Raw genomic sequence first — 19,582 nt, 5'->3', positions numbered from 1 at the left:
GGCAGTAATTATTTCTATCCTACACCTGAGGAAAATGATACTTGGAGAGGTTATACACACGTACCATTGTCAAACACTGGCCCAAAACCGGTAGAACACATGACTTCCCAAAACCATCTTTAGAATCCATGCTCTCAGCTGCAGCTTCCTCAGGCTTCTCCACTAGTCTGCCTTTCACCAGAGAAAGGTCTATGTGACTGCGTGGGTTATTTTTAATTGTTAGCCTGCCACACCCTACAATCACTTGAGAAGAGAGGCTTCATGGGGGGCGCGTTGTTTATCTTATTTTGGTCTTTGAGTATATCTGTTGGTGATCGTCACGATTGCCTTAATTGGTGTGGAAGGACCCAGTCTGACTGTTGGCTGCTCCTTCTGTAGCAGGCCTTTGTCTAATCCCAGTGGTCAGCCCTGGACATATGTACACATGAGCAAAGCTAAATGGACTCAGCAGGCTCTACATACATTATATACACATATGACTATGTATTCACATACTTTGTTTTTTTCTAGCTTAGCTTTCACTTTCCTAGGCGAGTTCGTCTACCCTGTGGCTGCTGCTGATTAGATATTAGAATCGCCTTCTTTGGGCTTTCATTGTGGGTGAAGACCAGCAGCTCTCAAGGAAGTCTCCAGGCCTTCAGCCTGAGGTCGGGACTGCTGAGGCTTCCAGCCTGTGGACCGTGGACCAGTTTTCAGCCTTACCACCCTGAGACAACCATCGCTGAGCTACCAGAACCATGCTGTTAGGCCAACATAACACATCCCTCTTGACGTGTACTCAACGTGTTGTCATGTTCGCTGGTTCCCACCGTGATTCCAGGTAGATGATATGTAATGTAGTTGTATACAACATATAAACTTTTACTGAAAATAAATCACAAAGTCATTTTTACCTTAGGGCTAGCATGATGGGTCGTTGGATAAATGTGCTTACTGCTAAATCCAGTGACCTGAGGTAGATCCCTGAAACCCAGGAGAAAACTGACTCCTGAAAGTCATCTTATGTTCTCCACAGTGGGCACACATACACACACACACACACACACACACACACACACACACACACACACACAGAGAGAGAGAGAGAGAGAGAGAGAGAGAATATAACAAATAAAATCATTTTAGAACAATTTATCATCATACACATAATCTTACTATGTATTAAAGACAAAAACAAATTTGCATATTAGGGAGATGGATGTATTTGTTCATTTAATTAAATTTTGTCTGAATATTTATATTGCAAGGGGATTTTTCAGAGTTGATCGATATTTTGATTTTACAATATCAATGCTTTGCATAAATACAGTATAAAATGGCAGAAGTAGGCCTGGGGTCAGTTCAGAAATTGTTGGACATCGCATCCTAGTCCTAAGCTGGCCCTCTTTGCATCACTTGGATGGCATTATGGGACATAGTCTCCAGATATCTTCCCTGTGCCAGTGACATAGGTCAGCGAGTTAAGGCAGCTGCTGCCAAGCCTGATGGTATGAGTTGAATCCCTGGGGCCTCCAGGGTAGAAGTAGAAAACTGACTTCTGAAAGTCACAACTGCACGCACATATACAAAGACTTAATAAATAATAACAACAATCATAATGCATGCGAAGGAAGAAATTGCACCCTCCTCTTACTTTTTGCTGGCTGAACTATGTCTCTCAATTGTTACATCACTCTAGATCGTGGGCAACATAGACAGAATTAGTAGTCTGATTTCAAACTCAGAGAGCTCCACCTGCCTCTGCCTCCTGAATGCTAGGATTAAGTGTGTATCATGAGTGCCCTGCTAGTCCCATGCTCTTGAAACAGCTCTCGGGTCTACAGATGAAGTTCAAGGACAGCCGGGGCTGCACAGAAAACCCCCGTTTTGGAAACGAAACAAAACAAAACAAAACACCTCCCCCCAAAAAAAACCCCACAAAAAGCAAACAAGGAAACAAATAAACAGAGCCCAAAGGCTTTTAATTGATTTGATAAACTGTATTTTAGGTGGAGAGGGGAGGAATAGTGAATAGAGTTAAAAATATTTAACTAAGAAACAATTAAGGAGTAAGATACACCACTCAAAACAGTTCACTGCCATCTTCAAAAAAGAGGCTCTAGAATTTTAAAGGAAAGACATTTTGAGTCATCATTATAAACTGATATTCCAGTGTTATATCAAAATTCCTTCCTGATGTTGCTATTCTGTATGAAGTGACTCAAATGGTATCAGTCTTTTCCTATGAACTTTAAACCTTTTCAGAACTTTCCTGTTTATAGGAGATTCTGTTCTAGTTTTCTTATCTTATTGCATTGGGACGTTACGCTACCAGGGTTGAGTTGGCACGTATCCATGGCTTTGAAAAAGCCAGGTAGAGTGGACATTTGTTCAGGAGTTAGCTGTGAGTCGTTACTCACTACTTGGTTATTTGGAGGTAGTTTATGTCCTGGGGAGAAAGACTTCATTTGTGACCGCAGACACCTCCAAGGAAGCCAGGTTTAGAGGGCAAAGTGGACAGAAGGCTCTGTGTAAAAGCAGCCAGTCGAACTGTGCTTCCAACGGGGGAAATGGCCTTTAAGCATGTACTGTTCTATTGTGTTTTCTTTGAAAAACAATTCATATGCCTTTTGTTTCCTGATTTCCTTGTGTGACACCTCGTGTGAGTGGGTGTGAAGGATACGTACACATGTGTGTTAGGGTATGTGTATGCTGATGTGCTCAGACCAGAAAAGGATGTACGCTGTCCTGCCTTGTAGCCCAGTCAATTCCCATGAGACCGGATCTCTCCCTGGATCTGGAAATAGATTGGCAGCCAGGAATCCTCAGCAATCCTGCTGCCTCTACCCACCCAACCCCCACAAGTGCTGAGTTAGAGGTGTCTATGTGAGCATGGCTTTTTGAAAACATAGGTGTTGGAGGTTAAAGTTCAGATCCCCTTCTCTCCCTAGCCTTACGTTTGCTCATTTTAATATTTTAAGTCTTTGTCCTTTTCTTCTGGTCACCTGCTTGCCATTGCATTGCTGCAGATCTTGAGTTTAGAACAACACACAGAATTCTGTGGGACAGTGGTTCCACAAGTCTTTAAGACACTTCCCCATGTCGTGCTGACCCCCAACCATAACATTACTTCGTTACTACTTCATTACTGTAATTTTGCTACCATTGTTGATTGTAACATAAATGTCTATATGCAGAGTATCTGTCATGTGACCCCCGTAAAAGGGTTGCTCAACCCGCCAAGGGTCTCAATCATGTCCCACAGATTGAGAACCTCTGTTGTCAAGGTAGCCAAGAAGAGGAAACAAGTCATCCCCTAACTCATGTTTTCTGCAGTAGCTATATTGACTTGCATGAAATGATGAGATATTTCTTGGTGGCTGGACCTGGTCTTGCTGGGCCTTGGAAAGGAAAGAATCATAAGCAGTAGGAGGAAGTAGGGAAAAATTTGATCCTACTACCCAGGAGACTCCCTGCTCACTTACGCAGAGAAATATGTGGCTTGCTTACTTACTTAGAGAAATATGTGACTGCAGGTGATAACCTGGTGACCTTATATTTTGAGTCATGGTCTTCCCAACCCTTGGGTGCGTTCTTTCTCACACGTCCTAGGAAAACTCCTCCCATTCTTCCCTGTGGGTGGAAGAAGACGTGATAGTCTCAGCCAAATACAACGTCTAGCATATTTCAACTCAGTTTAGCAAACATCTGGTGAGCTCCTACTGTACATAAAATACTCTACAAGGAAAAGGTTGAATTGTAAGGACTTCATGCCATGTTCATTTTAGTTGTTAGGAGCTACAATGTCAAGAGACACACAAAGTCATACTAAAAGGTGGAATGGTAGGATCTTAGAGGGAAATTATTGTTATAAGGTTGAAATTATTTGTTATAAGGTTGAAATTGCTTCCTGAGTTTTGAATTGCAAAACGTGTATTCTAAATAGCAACAAAAATTGGATACTACCCAAAATCATGATCAGAAAATACAGAGAAAATTTGTAGATGGGGGGGGGTTTGAAAAAATAATTTATTTTGTATATTTATAAAAGATTTATTTATTTTTATTTATGTGTATTTTGTGTGAGTGTCTATCTGCATCACATATATGCAGTGCTCCAAGAAGCCAGAATAGGGCATCGGTTCTCCAGATATTGCAGTTACAAACAGTTGGGACCTGCTATGTAGGTGCTGGGATTGAAACCAGGTCTTCTGGAAGAGCAGCCAGCACTCTTAACTGCTGAGCCATCTCTCCAGCCCAGAAAGAACATTTTAAATGAGACTATGAAGCATACTGGGATCTGCCCTCTGCAGGATGAAACTTGGTTCCCTAGGCAAAGAAGTATTTTTTGATGGAATTCAGAGAGTGATGACAATACAAATAGTTGTGCACACAGCTGAATGCCTTCACGGCTATGCAGTGGGGAGGATAGTGAGGTTGGAGGTAGGGAGACAACTCCAGGAAGAAGAGGCAAATGTTTGAGGGGATAGAAAGATGCCTGGGTAGTTCTGAGCACTGGCTGCTCTTCCAGAGGACTCGGTTCAATTCTCTGCACCCATATGGCTGCTCCCAACTGTGTTTAACTCTGGAATCTGACACCCTCCCACGGACATGCATGTAGGCAAAACCCAATGCACATAAAACTAAATACGAGAGAGAGAGAGAGAGAGAGAGAGAGAGAGAGAGAGAGAGAGAGAGAGAGAGAGATATCTTGGTGAGAGTTGTAGGGAAACCTCAAGGTAGTAGGGAAACATGAAGCTAGGAGACCTCACTTAGAATGTTGGGCTTGCCACTGATCAGGATCAGTCATGGCTTTGGCAGAAGTTATTAAATTTCGCTGTGCCTCTGTTCCCTTCCTTGTACACCAAGGATCAAAACAGCAGTCATTTCATAAAAGGATTAAGGATTAAATGAATTAACAGGTGGAAAGCTGCTGCGATCTGTACCTTGCAGAGGAAGCACTTAGTGGTGTTATATATTATTAGGGAGGCATTGGTAAGAGAGACAATAAGAAGCGAATTTGAAAGTTATCCTGCTATATAATTATGTCATTATTTATTACAGAGTTATTTTCATCTATTTGCCTGTTAAACACAATTTTGTCATTTAGAAAGCAAAGCGAGAAATCAAGTTGTTGCCACAGCACTCATTATATTGCATTTATTTCAGACGAGTAATTTCTTCTAGCATATGTCTCAGGCTTTGAGACACTGTGCTAGGTTGCCGTGTCATATGAGCATTTTAAAAGGGAGTTTAAAAATGTGGCGGGAGAACTATGTGTGGCCAGTGTAGGTTGTAACAGATTTGAGATTCATTGTTATCTGTCAACTATATATACACCAATCTATATTTATGCAATATAAATGCATACCTTTTGGGAATTTTCTTTTATGATACCTTGCTTAGGGGAAACTGGAGATCTTTTGTGGGTGAAGTCAAGTCACCTACCTAAACTTTGGAAAGTACAAAGTCTGTATTAATTGAAAATTAAACCAATGGCTTCAGTGAGTCCTACATGTTTCTTTCTTCCCTCACATCAAGAATTCTCATTGCTGCCAGACAGAGCGAGATCACCTCACCTCTGGGACCTGGGAACCTCAAACAGTGATGAGGGGGACTGTGTGACCTCCCTAGATGCCCACCCCCTCCTTTTGGTTCTCCCTCCTGGATTCCGGGGAGAGAAAAGTCATAAATCGAAGTAAATCCGGGGCAAAAGCAAATCAAGGGAAGGACTCTTTGTCAGGGACAAGAAAAAGTAAGGAAAAATCAGGAGATAACCAGTTCTCCTTTGCTGTTTCCTGTGCAGTCTGAGTTTGAAGTGGACTTATCTCTGGTCCTGACCACACTGAGAATGTGAAGGTCATGATAACAAAGATATCTGCAGGCGCTATCTAAACCGTCAAATGGTTTAGTTTGATGTGCCGGGGACCTTAACAACACTCTGGAGCCTTAGAAAGAAGCCATAGGTGTCAGTGAAATGGCAAATGCTCTCTGTGGACAGCAAAAGCCCCTCTTCGCAAAAATGGGAATGTAGGGCAGGGTGTCCTTGCATCTCAGGACCTGCCAGCTCTCGCCCTGGCTTTAACCCTGTTCCAGAGGATTCTCTTCAGCGGTGCATTCCCACATCTTTGATGAGAGGCTCTCCTCAACCCAAGCAAGCCTTGACTCGGGCGAGTTAAGTTCACAGCTAAAGCAATTATGGCATTTAAGATACGTCTTCGGTGACACTTCCTCAGTTCTGCTGGGAAGGAGTGAGATGAACGAACACATAGCCTTGAGAAGTTGCGGATTAATAGTTACTAGCTGAGGAATGTGTTTAGGAAACGCTGTTAAGTCTTGTAGTAACCGTTCTGCATAGTGTGACGGCTATCTGGGAGCCAAAGGAAGTTAATCATCTACACCACACAAGAGCATCTAAGAGGCTAAGCAAGTCTCATAGCCAGCATTCACAGGAGTGAGATGGATTTGAATGTGCTCCCCCAGGTTCAAGTGTTAGGACTTTAATTCCTCAAAAGGGCAGCATTGGGAGATGGAGCCAAGTGTGGGATGTTCCAGGGATTGGGCCCCTATCGCTAGATTCATGTAAGTTCTCACTCATGAGGGCCCGACCCCACCATATTCTTCTTAGTCTTCTCCGAGTGACCACATTCCTTTCTGGGCTTTGTGTTTGTTTTGCTTTGTTGTTTTTTTTGTTTTGTTTTGTTTTTTTTTTTTTTTTGCCATGGAGCTGAAACATTACCCCAAAAAGAGCTGGTTAGATGGATCCTTACTCTTGGACTTCTAATATCCATTATAGAAACACAGTGTTAAGTAAATCTATTCTCTTTGAAAGTCAGCTGATCTCAGCAACTCTACTGTTTCTACAAAAAGCAGACTAAGATGCGGGGTTTATAAACCATGTAGGACCCTGTACATGTAAGGATATTTAACTTTTTCTATCAAGGAAAGCCTTCTAAAACTTCATAATAAGAAAGATATTCAACCATGATAGGTGCTAAAGAAATGCAGTCTCCCCAGAGACCTCTGTGGACTATGACTTCCTCTACTCTCTTCTTGCACAAAAAGCCTAGAGTAGCAGTCATCTACTTCCCCCAATAAAGATCTTGGCAGTTGGGAGACTAAACCAATACTGAAAGGGAAAAGTTGAAGAGACCTGATCTCTTTTCCATGGGCCCATCTGCTTACTGCACAAACCGTTTTTCTCCCAGCTTCCTGCTGACATCCTTTTAGCAAAAGGAAGAGAAGAGTGGGTTGAAATTACGCCTGGAGGAATAGTCCTTTCCTCTTCAAGCTGTCTGGACGACCGCTGGGTGGAGGTGGTGGCTGTTGGAGGAACCTGCACTTAGCACACTGTCCTAACTGCTGTCAGCCAGGGGTCTCAATATTAGCTGCTGTTCTCCTCTTCTTTGGTTGTCTATATCCGAGGCCTGTCTTCATCGCACTCTTTCTGTCAAACTGACTTACAAAACTGACACCACCGAAAGGAGCAGTTGCCCTTACACAAGAGACGATGAGGAAATGAGGATGGTCCCCATGTGTGCGTGCTCTCATCAGCTGACATCTGTGGAGAAGAGACACAACAGGCGCCATTAGATCTCTTACAACGGTGGTATAGTGCTAGGCAGAGGAGAAAATAAATCCTTACTGGGGTGTAACGAAGTGTGGGAAACTCTAGAATTTCACTGATTTCCCCATTGATAAAATTATGGGAGTCTGTTTTCCTCTTTATTCACGATCTGAATGTTAGAAAGTAAGAAACCCGACTTTCTCAGACTTTACACTGTATTAATTGTGTGTGGGATGCTGTCATTTGAGAGGGTAGCCTGGTATCTCTCTTCTGAAGGACTTCACAGCTAGCAAGTGCGCTGTCACCCTCTCTATCCTTTGAGGAGGCAGTTACAGGCACAACACTTGATTCTTTCATTGCCACCATTTGTGTTTTGAGAGGTATGTGGCATTTGCTTTTTGGTCTCCTCTTCTTTTAGCAGGACACCCCTCCTCCCCATTATCTCCAGGAGGCACATTTCCATGTCAAAGCTCTTCCTTTGAAGAGAAGGTTTCCTTTTCTTCTCACCTCTCTCTTATTTATGCCCAACTCACCTTAACTCCATCCTTCCCAGTCCTGTTTAACAACAGCAGTTGCAGGACTCAGAACCTGATTTAGAAATAGAAGGCACGGAGAGAGCCAGCTTCTTCTTCTTTTTTTTTTTTTTGGTGCCGGGTAAGCTCAGTTTAATTGCCCTTGAAAAGTCTCAGCTAGTTACTGCTTACTTATCTTGCAATAAACATAGGACTAAGAATCATCATTTGGTGCAATTGTGTAAATTCTCTCAAAGAAAAATGAAAACATTAAGACCACTATACAGAGTCAGGCAAATCCCTATGAGACTAATGGAAGCAATTACATCAAAGGAGCAGGTGTGGTTTAACCTGTCTTAAATCTACAGACTGCCTTGAGTATATTCATCTAGCCAAATGAGTTTGTAACTCGATCAGGCTCAAAGCCCACCCTTCTGTCCATGCTTCTATCACTCTAGGTTTGGGGAAGCTTGGGGCACATTATTACTTTCACTCTGTGGGCAGAAGTTTGGAACATATTCCTACTTAGTTCTTTATAAATTGCCACAATTAGAAGGCAGCCATTCCAGGGCCTCATGTGAAAATTTTCTGAGAATTTGATCAGCACTGCTTGAATCAAATGAGGACTGTTTCCCCTCATGGTATCAGGAGTCCATGGCTGTTCCTCAGTGGCTATCTACCCAGGAGGATCTTAAGAACAGATCTGAAGTTGTTGAACAAGTGATTGGACAGTTGAGCTTTGAGTTGACTACAGTAAAAGTATCCACTGGGTTAGAAGAAAACTTATGGTCTGTGCTTCCTAATTGTTTCTCTTGTCTGAGTACCCTTCATCTTCTACATTAGACTTGAGTCAGCCTAAAGTAACAAGAGTTTAGATAGTCTGGCCTTGTTCTTTCCCCAGATCCTCTTCTTCTGGAATGCTTGTCTTTGCTCCTGGCTGACGACCTGGCTAAATCTAAGTACAGTTAACTCATAAGTCCTTGGTAACTCTGTGAGATGTACCTCCCATCTACTGTTACATCTGACAAACAAACAAAACAATAACGAAGAAGAAATGAAGTTTCAGAAAACCTTCCAGTTATTTATCTCTGTCCCCACTCATTTCTCCCACCCTGCCCTTTAACCCGGTATTTAGAAGTACAAATATCCTATTGTCTTAGATTTAAAAAAAAAAATTGGCCCATTTCTCTCTGCAACCACAACAAAAACCCAGGGCTAAAATTAATGAGTCTATACTGATTAGGACTTAAATGTCTTATATGTAAGGAAAGAGAAAATTGTCTTATTAGAGAGGTCAACCTAGAACATTTCTTTCTAAAGGTACAGAGAAGTATGTAGAAATTTGGTTTTTAGGTAAGATTTAGTAGTTCTAGCAAAACATCTATCAGCATTCTTCACAGTAATTCGTGAGCATGGCTGGCTACATCATCTATGCAGGGTGTTTGAATATGCTTGGCCCAGGGAGTGGCACCTTTAGGAGGCGTGGTCTTGGAGGAAGTGTGTCACTGTGGGGGTGGGCTTGGAGACCCTCCTCTTAAGGGCCTAGAAGGCAGTCTCTCCTGGCTGCAGTTGAGTCAAGATGCAGAACCATGTCTGCCTGCCTGCTGCCATGCTTCCGGCCATGATGATGATGGACTGAACCTCTGAAACTGTAAGCCAGCCCCAATTAAACATGTTCATGTATAACATTTGCTTGGTCATGGTGTCTCTTCACAGTAATGGAAATCCTAATTAAGACCCAGGGCCTCACATTCAAGCTCTTGGCTGAGCTGAGTTCTAATCTGGGGTCTTTTACCAAGCTCATTTAATTTCATGCAGTTGTAGGACTTTATGTCCTTAGTGTTTTTGTTGTCTGAAAGATGTGTTCTAAGATGCTACAAGTTACACTCCTAGGTACTCCTCATCTGACTGTCTTCAAAGTCAGACATCTCCCTTGCCTCAAACTCTTTTGTACTTGAGAACGCTTTTACCAAGGGAACTTAGCCTTCACTGACTAAGTGGGTGAGGTTAGATGAGACCTGGGATTCAATTATAGGTATATTGCCTGTGGTAGTCTTTTACATAAAGTTTTAAAATGATACTGCCTTAGCCCAGGAGCTGCCCTGGTGCTACCAGCCCCTCCCAGCTTTCCTTTTGTTCCACCCGGCTTAGCTCCGGGATCCTCCACCATCAGCCCTAACTGGGCTTCCTTTTCTATCCGACTTTGCTCTGGGAGGGGTCTTGCTACCAGCTCCCACTCCAGACCTTTGAATTTGCAGCTAAAAGACACACAGACAGCTTTGTTATTTTATAACTTGCCAACTTGGGACAATTGCTGGGCACAGATAACTCCTGCCTGGAAAGGTGTGCCCTTACCAATGTATTATTTCCATCTCTTCTCGTGCCCTAAACTTAGTGGCTTGTTTCACCCAGCCCCTGTCAAACATCCTTGGCCACCTGCCTGTAGTGGAGGCTGCAGGCCCCAGCTCCCCCCAAGGCCTTACATGATTGCTGTGTCCTTCTTCCTCCAAAGCACTGTAGGAAAGCCCCTCCTCTTCCTTTGCATCAACCTTTTCCTCCTGGAACCCGGAAGTCCCATCTGTACTCCCTCCCAGCAATTGGCCCCTGGCCTTCTTTATTGACAAATGAAGAACCACTTGGGGAAATGGGGTTAGCACCGGAACCTCCCCTTACAGTATTTATTAGTACTTCTCGTATTCCAGGAAAGTGACCCATTATAGAAGAATAGGGGCTACTTCGACTATCTTGGAATCGCGGCCACTACAACACTCAATGTATCCATTTGTCATTTGTCGGAATAAACAAACCTCAGGCAATACATGTGAAGTATCACAAGGATATATAGCAGAGGGGGAATCTTTCTCTAGGATGGTGTGTGTCTACCATATAGTTCAGTCAATAGTTGATACTCTATGGGGAATCTATATTTACTGATAGCACAATAATTCACTGGGCAGCATTAATCTGTATACCGTTTACATGTTGAAAACAGTTTGATCTCCAAATCTGATAGTTTACCAACTTTCTGAATAGGGAAAATGGGCTCCAGGGGGCAATCTCGTGTATGCACAGAGTACTTAATGTATGTATGTGTGTATGTATATGTATATACATACATATATATGTAGTTATAGTTATAGTTATAGTTATTTTGTGCCATCCTGGGGAGAGAAGACAAAAGAGTTTTGCGGTAAAACCCAATAGGAACTTGGAATTAGGCACAAGTTGCCTTTAGTGTGTCCACAGTTTTCTTATTTATCAGGGTCCTTGCAAGAGAGCATTTACATAGGCTACTGACTCCCCAGTCAACACACTTCTGTGGACAAGGTCTGATGACACACTTTCCCAGGTCTTGCCTTGGTAACCTGCAAATGGTGAAAAAAATCTATTCAGACTGGAAGTTCAATACCCAGGTGGGTTGGAAGTAACTTCTAGGGTCTAACAGGCAATTTAATTATGGCTACTGAAAGAGCTTCTGTGGATTCACCTGAGAAGAAGAAAAACAAAAGAGCGGCTTCCTGGTTATGTAACAGCTTCATTTGAAGCAACTTCAGAATTCTCGGGAGGGTTTTATTTAGAGATGTTCCCATTCCTCTTTCACAAACGGTAACAAGCTGAGGTGTTCTGAAGGAAATTGACTTGCCTTGTCTTAGGAAATCAGTTGAAGCTTAGGAAAAGTACTGCAACATCCCCCGGAAGACCTTCAGTGTCCAAAATACAGGACCAAGCCAGGTAGAACTTTTAATGTGGTATTGTAATTCTAATCCTAATACCTACTGATTGTACTTTATTAATAGTCCTGTCATTTTTTTTTTTCAAAATTCTCCGGCACTATTGTTTTAAAATCTCCATTCTAAATAGAAAAACCTAAATACTCTATAAAGCAACTGAGTCACTGTAGATTCAGAGAAGTTGAAGGTTTTAAGCTTAAAGATATTTTTGGTTTTTTTGCTTAATTGTTAAGTATAAAATTGAGCTATTTGACCAAAGTGATTTTGTGATCTTTTCGATCCCGTGTAGGAAGTGTTGGGCAGTTCCTCTGAACTTCTTAGGAAGGGACATTTAAGGCAGCGTTACTTTCTTATCTTAAGTCCAGTTCTAAGAACTCCAGAACCCTTGGGCCCTGCTCACCACACTGTTACCAGTAAAGGAGAAGTCAGAGAATGCCAGATATAGCTAAAGGAAGCAATGAGCAAGCCCCATAATGCTCTGGTACACTAGGGCTTAAGCTCCAGTGAGGAAGAAACAGAAGTTGAGCCCTGTTAAGAAAGTAAGGAAGGGTAGAGAGAAGGGCCAAACAATCCAGGTAAGCGTCTGGGAACAGGTGGGCAGTCTTGCTCTGATGGGGCCTACTAGTTCCCATGGGGACACCACTGATGTAGATATTCATGTAGACATTTAGGAATGACAATCGCACCACACATGGATTTAACAGCAGCTTAGTCCACTGACCACATAGCACACGGATGCTGGGGGTCTATGAGATAAGCCCCTAAGCTGGGCATTTGCATGAAATTCTTTGCAATAAATTGCTATCAAAGTAGAATGGTTTGGAGATTTTCTGACATTCAGAAGGAAAACACAGAACATTTTGAAATGGCGAGTTTTAAATTAGGAAACGGCAGTGAAGTATCTAGAGGGGCAGAGTATACCAAAGGAAACCCACAAACCGCAAGCTAAGACATTGTTACCCTGTGGACTCACCAAGACAAAATACTTCCCCCTCGACAAGGGCTGCTTTTAGCTCAGTACTAAATACCCCGCTGGACTAAAAATGTAGCGACTCTGTTTTTCCAGCTTTTGTTTTTCTTCCTTGTCTGCTGCAGATTCATGTGAGAAATAAGAACTAAATATTTCCCGGATTACTGAGAACCAGAGGTTAGGATCTCCCGAAGACCAGTTTCCAAAAACGCATGACTCTGTTGCTTTTTGATGTTATCATATAAATATAATGAAAAATCTAATCAAGCAAGGATCCTGGTTTAGACTTTAAATGCATAGATGAGAAATATTAACTGTTAATATTGTGACTTTGCTAGAGGCATTAGTACTGGCTGCCAATATAGCAGTTTTTATTATTATTTTTCCATCGCTAGCCATTGGCTACCTGCCAGCTTACAGCTTGTGACATAGCCCTCTCTCCCTTTGGACTGAATATTTATTTGTTTTAGTGTGTGTGTGTGTGTGTGTGTGTGTGTGTGTGTATGTGTGTGTGTGTGTGTGTGTGTGTATGTGTGTGCACCCTACATATGTGGGAGTCTATCAAGATCAGAGGATGCATTGGATTCTTCTAAAACTGGAGTTACAGACAGCTGTGAACTCTCATTTGGCTCAGAGAACTGAACCTGGGTCCTCTGCGGTAAGATCCGTAAGTGTTCTTAACCCCTTAGCCACTCTCTAGCTCCCAATATCAAGTTTATAATGCTGTCACTGGATGAGGGAGTCAACAAACAGCCAGAAAAATCGCTGTTGCCCTCAGTCATCTACTACATAGAGAATGGTTGAGCGAATAAAGAAGCTTACTTTGTCTTAGCAGTTCTAGAAATGGTGTCTTGGATTAAATAATCATCTAACAGTAAGGTTCTGTTTTCTACATGTTCTAGAATGTGGTCATTAGGCATTGGCTTGCCTTTAGAAGTCTGTGGAATTTTTCACAAAGATGTTTACTATATTTGGACATTGACATAAGTGTATGGCCTATGTTAATTGTATCCTTCGTGTGGACACAGTTTACAGGACTTGTGAAATCAAATAAAATGTATTATCTAAGGAGGGAAAACACAAGGCAAAGCGTTGGTTCATTATGTAAATGTTGAGAGAGAGAGAGAGAGAGAGAGAGAGAGTGTTGAATGCAGCCTCCCAGTGTCTGCTCCTCTGTCCATACACCCAAGTCCTCTGAAGTCCTTCTTGGAGGAGACAGACTTTTCTAGGTAGGGCAGAGCTGGACATCTCAACTTGGGTCAGTGACTCATTTGTCTCTTCAGCTTTTATTACTCTCATTTGCAGACCACCAAGCATTCACTGGATTGTGATTTGGCACATATAAAGGTGTGCTTTCCATCAGAGAGGTACTAGTTCTTTGACCTCGAGGCCCTTTAGTCCCCATGATGGTCGTCGCCCTTCACATGTAATAAACTACCATCGGGGTTTATATATCTACTTCATGAGCGTGGTCATTGTGAGCCATCCCTGAAGGAGGTGTGCTGACAGTTCATGTATCTGAACTGGCAACTTTCCCAGCAGCATGTCGGACCTTGATAAATTCACTGGAATGATGAATAGGGACCTTGGGAGGGAGGCATAAGCACTGAGCCAAAATTTTTATTTGAACTTTTGAGATAATGTCCATCTACTATCCATTAAACAGATTGGTTACTTAACTGAAGGCAGGTTTTGAAGCTCTCTAACTTAAAAGGATTGAGACACTTGAAATCATCATCACCTGGTCATGAATGTTTGCAACTGAGACCTTAGATCAATCCTGTATGATCCTTCTCCATGTTTAGCAAAGCAAGTAGGGAACAGAGCGCTTGCTTTTCTGTCTCCACCTGTGAGTCCCCCAACACCGTCCTCCACCCACCCTGTGCCCTTGGGGTGAGCATGAGCTCTCCATAGGGAAGGCCAAGGTCTTCTGCACTGGAGGCTGAGGCTTGGGAGCCCAGAAGATGCACAAAGCACCCATGGATCTGGGTCTGCTAATGGGTGTTTGACCATGTGAAGTAAGATCAGATTTGGCCATGCATCCTTTGGTGGTACAGGCCTCTACTTCCAGAACTTGAGAGGCAAAGACAAGAGGGTCCAGATTCCAATGTCATCTTCAGCTACAGAGTAATTTTGAGGCCAGCTTGTGCTCCATGAACTCCTTGACTGTTTTCCTTTGGCATCTCCAGTCTGTTGATTTCAGTGGCTGCCTCTCTACAGCTACATTTAGATTAAATCTCATGTCTTTATCTCTCATCCCATGTACATATACATGTAAAAATTATATAGTTCTTATATCATAAAAGAATAACACACACAGACACATTCACAGACACACACGTTTCTTATTAAGGATCTCATGCCTCTCAAGTTCTGGAATTAGAGGCCTGTACCACCAAGATTGACTTTAAAGGATACATTTTAAAAAATTGCATTGAAAGAAGTGTAAAGTTGGGCTGTGGTACGGTTAGTAGAGGGCTGGCTTAACCTGTCTGAAGTCTCCAGGTTGATCCCCAACACCACGCAAAAGCACATTGTGTTGAATGCCTGTAAGTCAGAAACTCATGAGGAGGAGGCAGAGAAATTAGAGGTTTAGGGTCATCTTGGTCTATACAGTGAGCTTTAGGTTAGCCTTGGCTACATGAGAGCTTGTGGGAAAAATTAAAGTATCTAATAGTAAGTGAATGAAAAGAGAAAATACGTCTCGTTGCTATACTTTAGAACAAGATTTCGGATTTAGTTTTAAGAATACTGTATTGTTTATTATTGTCGGTGTGGGAAGGGCCAGGGAGGCATGCCATGGCATACATGTATGTGGCAATCAGAGGACAGCTTCGTGCAGTGTGATCTCTCTTTCCTTGTTTGCTTGGGCTCTGAGGATCCAAACTCAAATGGGCAAACTTACAAGGAAAGTAGGTTACCCTCCAGGCCGTCTTGCTGGCCCAGCCATCTTGTCCTCAGTATAAGCTTAAGCAACACAGTAGATGTTTGCATTTTGCAGGAAGGCAGCAGAGTAAAGTAGTTGAGACCATTGTGTCTGAATTTGGGAAGGTTTGGTTTTAGAGTGGATCACTAACTATTTATTTGAATTGGGAGTTTTTTGTTTTTTTTGTTTTTGTTTTTGTTTTTTTACTTTGTCAATCTTAGTTTCTTAACTGTTAATTCGTACTTCAGAATATGCCTGTAAATACTAATCAAAGGAATACATAACCTAGCATGATTCCTGGTCCACAGCAAGCAGTTAATAGGCACGAATGCTGGTTTGGTCTTCTTAGCCCTCACCCCCATATTCTTTCCAGTTCTTCCCAAAAGGAAGTGTTTTCACTCCTGTCCAGTGAGGACAGCTTGTCCCAGCAGGACTCACTGAAGCTCATGGCTGTGGAGCAATGGTCTCACTGCTGTTTCCTCCATCCTCCTAACTCTGTCTATCTCTGTTTCCCTTTCTCACGGGCCTACTACTTACTCTCTTTCTGTGTGCACAGAAAGAATTCTTCTGAGACACCACTTTAGTTAATAATAACCCACAGGTGAGTACAGAGACCAAAGGTTTAATGGCTTTAAAGCTAGGGCCTGTCAGAAGTGGGATCTAAGAGTCTTCAGGGCTCACAGAGAACACACGTTGCTTGGTGATGGAGGCGAGGCTGTTGCTTTCCCTGTGTGAAAGCACCCTGTAGAGGGCTTGGCACTGAGTGCTCAAATGTAGTTGCATAATCATTACTGGGAAGTGAGATCTAGGAACTTTGCTGTTTAAATTGTTTGTGGTAGGGGAGCTATTGGCTGCCTGAATATTAATTACAGCCTCTCTGAAAGGAGCTTAAAAACGACATGCTTCCATAGCGTATGTAAAAATTAGGCATTAAATGGCATTTATTTGAGAGGCTTATGGTTTATGAGCACATAGCAACACAATACTCATTATACATGTCATTACATTTATATCAGATTGCCTTTGTTGTAAGTTTTGATTGCAATAGTAAACTCTGCATATGGCGAAGGTATGTTTACAGAATACAGCGCTTAATCCACAAGTAACAGCAGAAGTTTGGCAAAGCATCATCATCGAACCTCATAAGTTTGGGCTGCATAGAAGACAGCACATGTCCACAGCAGCCGTGACTACATTTAAAAAGAAGAGGAGGAAGAAGAGGAAGAGGAGGAGGAGAAAGGAAGGAAGGAAGGAAGAAAAGGAGAAAGAGGAGGAGGGGGAGAAGAAAGAGAAGAAGGAAAAGGAGAAGAATCGTTTGAACATTGTGGTTTATATCTGTAATCCAAGCACTTGGGCATCAGAGGAAGGTGGGTGTTCCTGGCAAACAGGGCTACAGAGTGAGATCCTGACTCAAAAACCAACAACAAAAAAATGGTAACAAAACCACCAAAACACTATTCAGAAAAGGAAAGACAGAGGAAGACAAAGAGTGAAACAATCTGGGTAAAGTAGTGTGGAATCACATCCTGGACAGAAGGGCTGAGACGCAGAGAGCAGGTCCACGGCCTGTGAAGCTCTGCAGCAAGGAGGGAGAGCCGCTGGGGACCCCGCTGACCATGGTGTCCAGCAGCTGAGGAGGGCGCACAGAAGGAGAAAGAACTCCAGGTATCGGGTAGGACTGAGAACTTCTCTCACTTATTCAGTACAAGAAGAATTACATTAAAATCTTACTAAGGAAAGTTGGGTTTTCAGGGCACCCTATTGCCATCTTGAGTTTGATAAAACATAAGCAATTTAATCATGAAAAGACTGTCTTTATTTTTCTTTAGAGAGTTGAAAAACGAAAGTTCAAACATCAAGTAAACTTCACATCTTGACGTTCTCATCTATAGGATCTCTGAATTACTTAAAGGGGAGACGATGTTGGAGTGGCACGCACGCCTAATCCCACTGCCAGATATACCGACTGAAGGGCAGGAACACATGACAGCAGAGACCGGGAGCGTGTGTCTACAAGCCAAGAAACAAAGATTACCAGCAATCTGCCAGAAGCCAAGTGACAGACAAAATGGACTTTCTCCCAGCCCTCAAAGACCCCAACCTTGTGTACACTTAGTATACCGCAGTCTCAAACATAGGGCTTCCAAAACTCAGCGCATGTCTGTTAATATATGGATTTTATAATGAGTTGTGGCACTCTTTGCAAATTAATATAGTGGTCCCAGTTAATTAATAAGCAGATGTAAACAAACAAACAAACAAAAAAGCCAGGCAGAGGCAAATGCTATGCCTACTGCAGCATTACAAGGAAGGGAGACGTTTACTGAGTCTCAGAAGTGAGATGCAAGAGGGGGAGGGGTCAGGCTGAAAGGGGCTAGTTTTGCTGAGGCATGGCTCAAGCCAGGGTTTGGAAGCTAAAAATGATTGACACCAATCCTGCTTTATGGTATTCACAGGCAGAGCCAACTGTCTTTGTATTACCCCCATTCCCTGTTCAGAGTTTTGACAGGAGCTCTATTAGGGAGACCTTAGGGGGACAGAGGAGCAAGCAGGTGGATTGGGGACCCAAAACAGCAACTTGTGGAAAACAGCCTGTGATCTTGCAGCAGTGGGGACCATTCCGCCCCCTCCCCACCCCGTGCAGCCTGCCCTTTGTTCTCCCTTTTCTTTTCCCTTTGAGTAAATCTGTTTACTACCCTGAAAACCAAGGAAGGGATAGGCCAGTTGCCTGGGGCAGATGGTGCAATGCTAACAGATGACACAGAAGGCAGAACTTCTCCTGTTTTTCCTTTTTGCAGATCTCCAGCAAGGCTCACAGGACTCAATAGCATAAAAGAAACATCATTCAGGGAAACCGAAACACAAGTTAATGAGATAGTGAGGGAACCCTGGGCTGATGTAAGTGATTTCCCTGTCTTCATGAAATCCAAGTGAATTACACTTAAACAATGAATGAGCCTGCAGAGGAGATCAATGAATCATTGAGGGGAAAAAAAATCACTTTCAGTAATTTTTAAACAAAGAAATCTCATATAATATAAAATGTGCCTGAAGTCCCGGGAAAGGCAAATTGGTGTTCTCAAACTCACTGAATTATAGACTCAAAGAGAACACAGGTTTATATTATATTGTTTGTGTTATATTGTTATTTTCCTTGAAAGTTGTGGGGTTTGTTTTGGTGGGGGGGGGCTAACCTATATATAAACAAAAAAGTTCAGGAAGGAGGAAAGGGAGAGAAGGGAAGGAGGGAGAGAGGTCACAGAAGGAAAAGCAGAGAGGGAGAGATCAACAGCAGCAGAGTTGGAGAAGAAGGATGAAGAAGTTTAATAGATTTATGAAAATCATTAAGGTAACAGAGTATACATAATTCATTCTGCACGTAGTTGTGACTTGGATAATCTTGAAGGCTTTCAGAAAAACCTATTAAATTAACATGACCTGTGCCCTCCTGACATAATGGAGAGGACTAGGAAGGGGCAGCAGGGTTAAATCCAAAGAATGCTGGCTAAACTTGGAGCTTGCTTCCTCCCCAACTTTCTTTGCTGTCTAGTCCTCGGTCCTCCCCCCAGAGTATTATCTAGTACCCTGTTGGCGAAGCACTGCCAACATCAGACAACAGGACACCTTCAGTTCTGAAAGTATTTTCCCAAAACTGATAGAATCCCAGGAACATCCGGGCTCCAACCCTTTCTTCTCCATCAGACACCACAGCTGAGTCTGGCCTGATCTATCTCCCCCTTTCCTGTTCTTACTACTCCATTTGCCTACCCCCAAAAATGGTCATTGGCTTGCTGTTGTCACCTGGTCTCTTTGATTTCTGGGTTCTAGGTTGATGAGTGGGGACTAGGAAACCTCTAAGCCATTCCCCTTCTGATGTGGACTCCCTTTTGTGGGTGA

The 19,582-nt window shown here is 42.7% G+C and overlaps 2 long non-coding RNA genes across 9 annotated transcripts in view; one reads left to right on the top strand and one right to left on the bottom strand.

The window, feature by feature from the left end:
- The window catches only part of LOC102546604 (uncharacterized), a 33,062-nt gene that overhangs the window by 6,219 nt on the left and 7,261 nt on the right, over positions 1 to 19,582 (bottom strand). For 2 of the 5 annotated variants that reach the window (XR_005497238.2, XR_010062762.1), the window contains exon 4: positions 1,179 to 7,540. This is a non-coding gene — a long non-coding RNA (uncharacterized LOC102546604). Of the gene's footprint in view, positions 1 to 1,178; positions 7,541 to 17,478; positions 17,696 to 19,582 lie in introns of those variants that run through there. The other 3 variants (XR_349835.5, XR_005497240.2, XR_010062763.1) reach the window with 2 other exon arrangements.
- Positions 12,178 to 19,582, top strand: part of LOC102546491 (uncharacterized) — a 266,102-nt gene continuing 258,697 nt past the window's right edge. For 2 of the 4 annotated variants that reach the window (XR_010062768.1, XR_010062770.1), the window contains exon 1: positions 12,208 to 12,364. This is a non-coding gene — a long non-coding RNA (uncharacterized LOC102546491). Of the gene's footprint in view, positions 12,365 to 19,582 lie in introns of all 4 variants that reach the window. The other 2 variants (XR_010062772.1, XR_010062773.1) reach the window with 2 other exon arrangements.

Source organism: Rattus norvegicus, chromosome 1 (genome assembly GCF_036323735.1).
Source record: "Rattus norvegicus strain BN/NHsdMcwi chromosome 1, GRCr8, whole genome shotgun sequence".
NCBI classification, from domain to species: domain Eukaryota; kingdom Metazoa; phylum Chordata; class Mammalia; order Rodentia; family Muridae; genus Rattus; species Rattus norvegicus.
Note: the sequence above shows the minus strand (reverse complement) of the source record. Positions and strands in the feature narration are given on the sequence as shown.